General features: G+C 33.4%; 1 non-coding gene across 1 annotated transcript; it reads right to left on the bottom strand.

Moving 5' to 3' along the window:
• Nucleotides 1-11,291: 11,291 nt before the first annotated feature.
• On the bottom strand, nucleotides 11,292-11,393 carry LOC124521442 (U6 spliceosomal RNA). Its single transcript, XR_006964527.1, has one exon. It is a non-coding gene; the product is annotated as a U6 spliceosomal RNA (small nuclear RNA).
• Between the last annotated feature and the right edge of the window lie 1,018 nt (nucleotides 11,394-12,411).

Genomic DNA, 12,411 nt, shown 5'->3' on the forward strand with positions numbered 1-12,411 from the left:
GAGTTTGGGGATTACTTTTTTTTTTTCTTTTTCCTTTCCTCTGAAAGAAATAAGTCCTAATAGAGTAACTTTGGGGAGGAATGGAAAAAGTAATTTGTTTTACAGGAGAATATTTGTTGCTTGCCACTTCTCATTGACTTAGTGTTTAAATGTATCTTTAGTTATAAGAAAGAATGAGACGGGGCCCCTGGGTGGCGCAGTCGGTTAAGCGTCCGACTTCAGCCAGGTCACGATCTCGCGGTCCGGGAGTTCAAGCCCCGCGTCGGGCTCTGGGCAGATGGCTCAGAGCCTGGAGCCTGTTTCCGATTCTGTGTCTCCCTCTCTCTCTGCCCCTCCCCCGTTCATGCTCTGTCTCTCTCTGTCCCAAAAATAAATAAACGTTGAAAAAAAAATTAAAAAAAAAAAAAGAATGAGAAATCAATATATATAATAATAATATAAAATTTACAAAATATTAGATGCTTAGAGAAATCATTAGGACAATAGGGTCAGTGAAATGGTAGTGGATAATACAAGGAAAAAGAAGTATATGAGAAAATTTTAAATATTAATTGTTTCTTTAGACATTTATGACTGTTGGGATTTTCTGTTTCTTTTGGGGGTCAGCATTGGTAAGTTGTGTTTTTCTGTCACCTTATTTCTTCTCCTTACTTGCCAAAACGTTGTTCATATAATCACATTTTATCATTATAAAGTTGAGGATCTATAATGTCTACTTTATCATTCCTCACATTGGTGAATTGTTTTTTCTTGATTTTGTTGTGAATTGTATTTAAAAGCCCCCACAGTCAACTCTTAGAGATATCAAATGTTAGGTTTTTTTTTTTTGTATTATCTCTATAATGTTTTGATTTTCTGTCTTAGTGTTTTCTATTCTTATCTTCATTGTTTTCTTTCTCTTACTTAATTTGATTTTAATCAGTTATTTTTCCACCTCTGAAAATGGACCCTTCTGTCACTGATGTTTTTATTTGTATATTATTATTAACTAATCTGACTCAGAAAACTCACTTTTCCTCTCATGGTTCATCTTTACTCTCACACTACTATCATACTTACAACACTTCTGACACGGGATGTGTGAGGTTTTTTGTTTTTTGTTTTTTGGTTTTTTTTTCCCATCTCAAGCAATTCTGCACCACCACTGGGTGTCCTACAGTGTGACTCAATTTTGATGCTGCCTACCTAGAAACTGCATCAGATCCCACCAGATAAAGGGCTCAGTCTCACAAAGCTGCTTCCCACCCTCCAAATGCCAATCCTAATCCAACTTGTCAACTGTGCAGCTGACCTGCAGGCTATAGATTGGAGGCTCCCAGGACTCTCTCCTTGGGCTCCATTTATTTTCTAGAAAGGCTCACACAACTCAGGAACACAGGTTACTTTTCATCAGCTTATTATAAAAGGACATGAAAAAGGATACAGATAAAAATCCAGATGGAGAAGATACATAGGTCAACGTATGTAGAAAAGAGTGTAGAGCTTCCATGCCATCTCCAGGTGTCTCTCCCAGCACCTCCTCATGTTCCAACCTGGAAACTTTCTGAACACCATACTGTTAAGATTCATATGGAGGCCTCATCACAGAAGCATGATAAATTATTAACTCCATTTCTATCCTCTGTCCCCTCTGTAGAGAATGGGGGGTGGGGCTGAAAATTCCAAGCTTCGATTCATGGTTTTCTCTTTCTACAGACTAGCTCTACTCAGGAGTCCATGGAAAGTCACCTCATCAGAACAGAGGACACTACCACCCAGGAAATTCAAAGAGGTTAAAAAAATGCTCTTTATGGTCTTACCACTTAGGAAATTCCAAAGAATTTAAGAGTTCTGTGCTAGGAACCCAGGTTAGACACTAATATCTATATTTTCTAATATCTCACATAACCTTATTCAAATTTACTTATTTTTTAACTGTTCTTTTTATGTTCCAGGATCCCATTTAGCTACTACATTGAATTTAGGTACCATATTTCATTGGTCTTTTCTTTGTTGTGCCCCTTTCATAGACTTTTCTTGATTTTGATGTTCATGACAGGTTTTAGGAGTACTAATCAGGTATTTTGTGTATTATCTCTATATATGGATTTGTCTCATGTCTTTCTCATAGTTAGATGGGAATTATGTCTTTTGGACGGAAGACCATAGAGCTAAAGTACCATTATCATCACATCAAGGATACACACTATCCTAACATGACTTATCACTCTTGATGTTAAGCTTAGCTTTAACACCTACCTTTTGTCAGGTTAGTTAGATTTCTCCACTGTGACGTTATTCTCTTTTCTCTCCTTACATAATACATTATTTGGAATGGACTCATGAGAATCTTACACTTATGGAATGGAGAGTTATGCTGGACCTACTTGAAGAAGGAATATCTACATAAGTTATTAGGAATTCTTCTGCATGGGAGATTTAGCTTCTGTCCTCCATTTGTTCATTTTAATCATTTATTTATATCAGTATGGGCTCATGGATATTGATTTTATGCTTTTAATTCAATGCTATTTTATTTTGTTTCTCAGGGGTTTCATCGTTGGTCATCGTGAGATCTTTTAGTTGGCTCCTGTGCCCTTTGACATTTATCCATAATTTTTTAACATTTAAAAAATAATGTTTATTTATTTTGAGAGAGATAGAGATGCAGAGAAGCAGAGAAAGAGGAGGGGGGGGAGAGAGAGAATCCCAAGTAGGCTCTAGACTATCATCACAGAGTCTGACACGGGGCTCGAACCCATGAACCATGACACCATGACTCAAGCTGAAACCAAGAGTGGGATGCTCAACCAACTGAGCCACACAGGCACCCCTGTCCATAATTTTTTTTAAAGTATTCCCTTCCTTTCTTGTGCTACAAGTTCTCAGGCTTATTTTATTCATTTCCTGTATCAGTCTTATAATCAGCCATTTATTAATAGTCCTTATGGTTTTTTTTAAATTGGAAAGTTAGACTTTAAGATCTGGATGCTAGGCATGTTTGTTACTACTGAGGTGTTCTTTCTTCTGTATTTCATCCCAGTTTACAGTAAGTAAATTTGTGCATATCCATACCTATGTATATATACATATCTATAAATATTTCTATATGTAACTTTGTATCAATGCAGAGCTACACATGAGTTTATTCTGTCTCCAACCCTAATCTCTTACCATATGGATCATTCTGTCCTCTTCACCTTGCTTATTTATTTTTCTATTATCTGTCTAAAAGTGAGAAACCTGACTTCTACCAGCCATTACACATTTCCTTAAATTTTCAACTCCGGTATACAAGTATAGCACTATTAGAATTGTTAATTTAATTTGCATTTCCATGGGAAATAACTTTATCAACTAAAGTACAGTACTTATGTACACTTGCTTATGCCTTAGTCTTACAGACTCTTCTCATTTCCAGAGCATTTTTATCCTGCCCCTTTAGTGAAGTTGCTTAATACAATTAAGTTAGATTATTTTTGCACATTTTTCATTCCATAAGAGGATTCCCCAACCTGTGAAATTATTTTAAAATTTGTATACATTAATCTTCACTTTTTGTGCAGTAAAGTTATTATTATTTTTACAAATATATAGTATAAGGTATATACTATTACCACATCATACAAAAAGTTCTATTAGACTGAAAAAAAAAAAACTATGTTTCCCTATCGACCCTTCTCTCTGAACATCTTACAACCACTGAACATTTGTATCATCTCTGCAGTTTTTTTTAACAGAATATCATGTAATTAGAATCATCCAGTATGTAAATTTTTCAGACTGACTTATTTTGCTTAGGAATATACCTTTAAGATTCAAGTATGTCTTGGGGCGCCTGGGTGGCTCACTCGGTTAAGCATCCGACTTCGGCTCACGTCATGATCTTGTGGTCCATGAGTTTGAGCCCCGCGTCGGGCCCCGCGTCGGGCCCTGTGCTGACAGCTCAGAGCCTGGAGCCTGTTTCAGATCTGTGTCTCCCTCTCTCTGACCCTCCCCCATTCATGCTCTGCCTCTCTCTGTGTCAAAAATCAATAAACGTTAAAAAAAAATTTAAAACAAAAAAAAGATGCAAGTATGTCTTTTTGCATCTTAATGGTCCTTTCTTTTTATTAATGAACAATATTCTATTGTGTGGATGTACCACAGTTTGTGTATTCATTCACCTATATGTTTGTGGTTTTCATTTTTTGCAGTTATGAATAAACTACTATAACTATTAACCTACAGTATTTTGTGTGGACATAAGTTTTAAATCTGTTAGGTAAATACATAGGAGTATGATTGCTGGCTTCTATGGTAGGACTGTGTTTATTTATCCTGTGTTAGTATGTCTAAATAGGCAATCATGTTCTCTGAACATAAAGACAGTTATTCATTTCCAATCTTTATGTCTTTCATTTCCCCATTTCTTCCTACATCATTTTCCCCCCCTGAAGAACTTCTTTTAATACTTCTTCCACAGCAGGTCTGGTATTCATGAATTCCCCCATTTTTAATTTTTTTGATAAAATGATTATTTTTCTCATTTTTGAAAGATAATTTTATCTTCTATAGAATTCTAGATTGGTGTTTTTGATTTCAACATTTTAAAATATTTCATTCCAGTATCTTCTTCCTTGTATACTTTCTAATAAGCAGTCTGCTGTAAATCTTATCTTCTTCCTTTAAAGTTAAAGGTGTGTTTTTCCTCTGGCTTCTGTTGGGATATTCTTTTGTGTTTGTTTTTCTACAATTTGAATACATCTCTAGGTACAGGTTTTTGTTCTCGTTGCTATTTATCCTGTTGTTCTCTGAGCTCTTTGGGTCTGTGGTTGGCTATCTCATTCATTTGGGAAGTTCTTGGCCGTTAGTAATTTAAATATGTCTTCTGTTACTTTTTTCTCTTTCTGATATTCAAAATATACTTATAAAATGCCTTTTAAAATTGCTACACAGTTCTTGGATTTTCTGGGATTATTTTTATTTTTATTTTTTCAATTTTGTTAGAGAAGTTTTACTGACATTTTCAAGCTCATTGATTCTTCCCTTGGTCATAACTATTCTACAGATGAGTCTATCAGAGACATTCATTTCTGTTACAATGTTTTGATTTCTAGCATATATTTTAGATTATTTTTTAGAGTTTCTGTCTCTCTGCTTGCATGCTGTTTATTCTTATGTGCTGCCTATTTTTTCCATTAAAATCCTTAACATACCAATCATAGTTGTTTCAAATTCCATGTCTTATTATTCCAAAATCTTTGTCATAGCTGAATCTGATTGTTTTTCTTGTTTTGTCGCTTCAGACTGTGTTTTCTCACTTTTTGGAATGTCTCATTTTTTCAGTGAATGCTGAACATGATGTATCAGGTAACAAAAACTGAGATAGGAGGCCATCAGTGTGACGATTTATGTTAACCTGGATAGAAGTTGAGTACTGTTTAGTATTTACTGTCATTGCAGGTTTCAGAGGCTTCACATTTCTTTAATGTCCTTGTTTGTGTCTTCTCCTTCAACTTTTAGCTTTTGTAAGTACTCCTCCTAAGAGAGACTACATGTTGCACCACTTTCAGCTAGGTACCATTGTTTTTATACAGAGGTCTATTTTTATGTTGTGGTCAGGTGTGGAATAGGGAATGCTTTCTATAGTTTTATGATTAAAATAATTCTCTTAGTTGTCCTGTGCATCAAGACTATGACATTCAAACTATTTTTCCATTGGTATAGATTTCTTCCCACCCACCCAGTACCCTGCTGATACAAAATATGCTAGAAGGGGATGGATTGGAAGGACTACTCTTCCACACTGGGATCAGGCTCTAATAAAATCAATGCCCTTGAAGGCTATGCTTTGCTATTCAGAATACTCTGGAAGAAGTTTACAATAATAATTTTTCTCCTTCCCCTGCCAGAGTCTGGTGGGTATCTTTCTCAGATTTTTATCATGAGACCTGGTGGAATTCCTGGAGATAAAGTCTGTGAAAGTGTGAAAGACTTCTGCTCCCAGGAGTTTCTCATTCAAACTAGTACACACTCAAGCTCCAGAAGTGTGTCAAAATGACCATTTAAATTTCTCTCCTAATTTATGGCTTAAGCAACTTGTGCTCTGGGTAAGCATATCTTGTCTGTGGCTCTTTTGATGTGCCTGTGCCTTCAGATTTTAGAATTGTGGCTTCTTCTGCAACTTTAATTCTCATGGGTCAAATGATAAAATGGTTTAAGTTTGTGTACCTTTTTCTTGTTGATACACTGGATATGGTAACTTTCAATCCCTTTACATATTGGGACTGAAACCAATCAATATTGGTTTCAGACCATCAATATTTTAACCTTTTTCTTCTTCCAAGATGTTAAAGCTTTTCTTTCTGAACATTGCTTTTGCTAAGTCACACAAATGTTCATATGGTATTTTCATCTTTTTTCAATTGGCAATATTTTCTAGTGTTACTTGTTATATGTTTTGTGAAATATGTTACTTTTCCTCATATTGTATTTATTGATTTCTAATTTAATGCTTTGATTATACTCTTACAAGTTTGATCTTCTGCAGTGTAATATGTTTTCATTTCCCACCATATGTTCTATCTTGATGAATAGGCCATATATATATATATTTTTTTTTTAAATGTGTATTCCATAAAGAGTTTTGTTCATAGTGTAGTTTAGATCTATACCATAACCAGTTGACTTTTAGTTGTTCTATCAATTACTCAGAGATGAAAAATTGTCCCACTGTGACTGCAGATTTATCTTAATTTTCTGTTTCGTTTTTATTTCGTATATTTGAAAGACATTCATACACAAACTTCTTTTTTTTTTATTGGGGGAGGGAGAGAGGGAAGGAGGGAGGGAGGTAGAGGGAAAGGGAGAAAGAATCGTAAGCAAACTCCACACTCAGTGCAGAGCCCCATGTGAGGCCTGATCCCAGAACCCTGGGATCATGACCTAAGTCAAAATCAAGAGTCAGGCACTCAGCCTACTGAGCCACCCAGACACCCCGTACACACAACCTTATTTATGAATTAAACCTTTCAAGATAGCGAAATACATCTTGTTAATTTTCCCTAATGGTAATATCCACATCAGCTTTCACATGATTGCTTTTGCACTGTAAAGTTCTTTCATCCTCTCCTTTTATAATATTTATTTATTTATTTACATTAGTAATTAAGGTGCTTCTCTTTTGCAAGCATACAATTGGTTCCTGTATTTGTATCTAGTCTCCAAATCTCTGTCTTAAATCAGAAGTATTAGATCTATTTACAGTTAATCTATTTTTTAAAACAGTTGGGTTTAGCTCTGGCGTTTTACTCTATACTTTCTGTTAACCTATTCCATTTTTTATTTCTTTATATATGTATTTTTGCCTCCTTTAGTATTGAGTATTATTATTGTTATTATTTTATAATCAGTTCTTACTCCTTTCCTGGCTTTTCATCTATGTATCTTTGAATTACTTTTAATAGATGTTACAGAAATTGCAGTAGTATAATTCTATTTGCACCTTTCATATTTTGTGCTATTTTTGTCATATATAACATTTGTACATACATTTTTAACACCAGCGTATATATATGCTGTTGTTTTTCTTGCATATTTGTTGGCTTTTATCATAAAAGTTGCAAGGAATATATGAAGGTCTATTAAAACTTTGTCAGGTCCAATAATTTTTAATATTTTGTCACATTTGCTTTCTAATTTCTCTGTATCATTTGTGAATATATAGTATGTGACAAATTTTAAGTGTCTCAAATTCAAAATCACCTTGTTCACTTAAGAAAAACTACAAATTGGAATGACAATATGGAAAAACTATTTTGGCAATATATACCTAGTGTAATTTTAAAACTATTTAAATCTTACTTTCAGTCTAGAAATAAATTTTATGAAATTTACCAGGGTTCTATGCAAAATGAGGGTATTGTAACACTGGCCTTATTTGTCGTAGATACAAATAAGGAAAATTTAAAGTTAGACAAGATTAAATAAATTACAATATGTCAGTTTGATAGATATTATACAACATGCTAATATTTAATAGGTAAATTTCATGATGCAGTATTAGATACAAGCAGAATAAAAACTGTATGTTTAATATGAATATCATATATGTGTGTGTGTGTGTGTGTGTGTGTGTGTGTGTGTGTATATATATATATACATGTATATATATAATATCTTTGTCTATATTTGTATCCAGACTCTACTATAACGATGAGGGAAAATACTATATAAAAATATTTTAACAGTGGTCAAACAATTTGACTTGAGCAAAAATTGGGTTTTTGTGCTTCTGTATATTTTCAAAGATTTTTTTGAAACAAAATTATTGCAAGTTAGCTCCCTTTCCCACCATTTTAGAATTTTGGCAAACATTTTATAATTTTATTTGGCAAAATATTTTTCACCAACAGTTAGTAGACAATTTAGGATCTGGGTATTGGCAATTAAAATGACATTTTGGATGGCTTAGCAATAAAAACTATACATTTATAAAATCATTAATTCTAAAACATTAGATATTTAATACTACAACTATGACTTCCTTTAAAACAAGGATTACATCTTACAAATCTTTATAAATGGCTTGTGTCTAGTATCTCTAACATCTAATAAACATAGTTTAAATATTTGTAAAATCACATTAAACTTCAAAAATATTTTCTAATACTAATAGTTAACATTTATTGAAAATTATTTAATTAACCATTATTATCAGTGTTTTACTAATGCAGTTAAGCCGTATTACAACACAATGAGGTAGAGAATATGCCTGTTTTACAGAAAAACAAACCAATACATAGAAATGTTAAGTGTTTTTTTTTTTCAAAAGTGTGCAGTTAACAAGTGGCAGAGGCAAAAATCAAAGCAGGAAGTTAGACTCTAGAAGACACACTTTTAAAACATACCTTAAATTGCCTTCCGTATACTAAAATAGTTACATAGCCATTGACTCTAATGAAATGAAATGTTTCTGCTGTAGGCCATGGATTGAAACTTGTATTATGGCCTATTATTTCTAAAAACAAAATTGAGGGGTGCCTGGGTGGCTCAGTTGGTGAAGTGTGTGACTCTTGATCTCAAGGTTGTGAATTAAGGCCCCATGTTTGGTGTAGAGATTACTTAAAAATAAAATCTTTAAAAAAATTGAAAAAAAAAACTGTTAGAGAAGAATAAAATGTCAGAGCCCTTGCTGTATCATTGATGGATGGATGGGTAGATGGGGCGGGGGGAGTATTTTACTGGTAATGAAGAGGCAAGACCTTGGGGCAAATAAGAAGCCTGGGCTCAAATTATGGATTAGTCTTGTAGAAACTTGAACAAACAGTCACTCAATACCTTAGTTTGCTCATCTGGAAAATGATATAGTAATAATAATAACTGTTGGATTGCTGTAAAGATTAAATTAATATAAAGCACTTAAAATAGTGCCTGGTATAGAGTGAGTGCTACCTGTATATATTAATTGGCAGTGTATATGAGATACATGTCTAGTTGACTAACAGGAAAATTTATAAGCAATTACTAACTGGATGTGAAAACTCACTATGAATCTAATGAAGAAGACTAATTTTTAAAATCTTTAGAATTGTGGTGATAGATGAATGTGACTTTAAGAACTTCTTTTTGAGAACAAAAATACATTAGTTATACTATTGGTACTATAGTAGGATGACCATATACTCCAATTTACATTTGGTTTCTGTCCTGGTTTTCTGTGTGTTGCTCTGAGGTGTCTGTTAATAGCACCTACTTTACTCTAAAAACTGTCTTGGCTTAGATATTAAACTATGTGTTCACCTTAGTTATTAGGTTTCTTAATCTTCATGTTAGTTTATAAAATGGGAAATGCCAACCTTCACAGTTGATGTCGAGTAAGAAAAACAAAACTTTAACAACTCTTCAAATGCAAAGATTAATTTTCATACTCACATTTACTCTGCTCAGTCTTTCAATTTACATGTAAAATTATGTGACTGGAAATAAAATGCTCATTTATAACTCCCAATGACTATTACTATGATGATTAGCAAAGAGAAATATATACATTTATATTTATTTATATACAAAACTGCATATCAGATGATATTTGTATAGTAGAGCTGTAATCAATATAATCATTGATTTTTAAAAGCAACTATCATAAGAGCAGTTTATATGTACAAAAAATCCAGTTGCCTGGCAACTGATTTTTAAAACTCCAAACAATAAAAAGAGAACAATAATTTTTTTCCCGTGTGTAAATACTGTATTCCTTTGGGATGGCTTTTTAAATACAGAACTGCAATGCATATCTTTGAATTTCAGTTCTAATTATGATACTCAAGTTTGTTTGCCTCTCAAGGATGCTGTGAACATTATGTTCATAAACTATTTTGATATCCTTAGAAGAAATACATGTAAGTAAGATGCATTGTTGGGAATAGAAATTATTTACCTTTGGGATTCTGACTGTCAGGTTGTATAAACCTGCAAGACAATTCAGGTATGATTGCGGAAAGAGAGCTTTGAAATACATGTTGCAACAGCCATTTTTTTTATTTTATATTAGAAAATAAACTCTTAAAGCTCACTCTGGTTGAAGTACTATGTATTATGTTGTTGGTCTCTTCAATAAAAAACAATCCCAAATGTGAAATTGCAAAATGTATCTTTAACTTCTTCAGCCTCTGATTTCTCTTCTGCTAATCACCATATGAATCATATTAGACTTTCATAATCACTCATGTTTAAGGTAAGTAACTGTGTTAACACAAAGATTGAACTCTCAAAACAGATTTTCATGAATCATGGATCTTACCAGTCACCAAATTTTGTTAATAATCCAAAAGATGACAGAAAGAACAAAGCAAAGACATTGCATTTCTTTCTGAAAGAGGTTAGAACTGTTCCTTCACTCACCGTAAAACTGGTTTTGGTAGCTTATGAATTGTCATGATGAATAAAGAAATATTCTCAAAGGAAGCCAAGCCATTTCCATTTTGATTCTCTTAAGTTTTATACTTTGTTAAAAGCTACCCAGAAAGAAGAGGTCTATGTGACTACTTTCCATTCTTCCAAATCCACTTAATCCATGAATCAAATGTTTTGTTGCTGTTCTTATTTTATTATTTTTTTTTTCCCATAAGAAACGAAGACAAACCAGATTTTTTCCCTAAAAAGCAATTTCAAAGCAAGGACTCTCCATTAAATTTCTGTAGTAAAAATCATCAATCTGTTTACAAAGAGTTACTTCTTGGTTTCTGTTACATGCATGTTAGACCACTTAATGTTGCCTCAGTGTCAACACAGAACTACTTTGTTTCTTTATTCATTTACTTTTCTTCTTTAATAATATGGAAGGGTTCATGAATTTGCATGTCATCCTTGTGGCCACGCTAATCATCTCTGTATCCTTAGAGTTTTAGTATATGGGCTGCTGCAGTGAGCAAAAAAAAAAAAAAAAAAAAAAAAAAAAACCAAAACGGAACCACTTTAAAAAAATATTTCCGCTGTGATTCAAATTGGAGAAATTTCTATTAATCTGCAGTTTCAATGACCAATTTGCCTTCCTCTTTCATCTTCTGTTAAGCCTATCTGATGACTTTCATTTCAAACATTGTAGTATTCCCTTCTAAAATTTTAGTGTAATTATTTTTTACACTTATATCAATGCTAAGATTCCAAATCAATTATTTTAATCTTGGTTTCACTTATGTCATTGATTGTATTTGCAACAACTAATATACAGTGTCTATGTTAATTTCAATATTGGAGTTTTCTCTGGGCTTATTTTTTAATTTTTATTTTTATGTTTTTTACTTCCTTTGACCTTGAGCAATGGCTCTCATTTTCCTGTGACTTCATGTGTTAAAAAAAAAAATTTTGATTTAGGGTTGCCTGGGTGGGCTCATTCAGGTAAGCATCTGACTTTGGCTCAGGTCATGATCTCGTGGTTCATGAGTTTGAACCCCACATCAGGCTTTGTGCTGACAGCTCAGAGCCTGGAGCCGGCTTCAGATTCTGTGTCTCCCTCTCTCTCTCTGCCCCTCCCTGCTAGTGCTCTCTCTCTCTCAAAAATAAACAAATAAATTAAAAAAAATAACTTATTTATCTCATTGGTGATTATACATTATAAAGACTCTAGATTTTGTTATCTGTCTTTTAGCAGTGTTTAGTTTTGTTCTAGAAGGCAGCTAAATTAAGAACTGATCCTTTTTGTGTGGAGATTTGTCAGATAAGTCTGTTTCAGTTTTGCTCTTGGTTCTCAATGAGTGCTTTAATTCTGGGACCACAGTCTTTTCTATAAGCATGGACCTTTTGGAATTTTAAATGAAAGCTCATAGTGTGTACTTTGTTTCTCTAACTTGTGAAATTCACACTCCAAACTCTTGCTTCTCCACGGGGGATCAGGAGAAATAGCATCTCAGCTCTTTAAACCTTCTACTACTTGCTTTCCATTGGGATACT

The sequence above is a fragment of the Lynx rufus genome, unplaced genomic scaffold (genome assembly GCF_022079265.1).
Source record: "Lynx rufus isolate CCGP_SWC_20201006 ecotype Redwood Valley unplaced genomic scaffold, mLynRuf1.p SCAF_3, whole genome shotgun sequence".
In the NCBI taxonomy this organism is placed as follows: domain Eukaryota; kingdom Metazoa; phylum Chordata; class Mammalia; order Carnivora; family Felidae; genus Lynx; species Lynx rufus.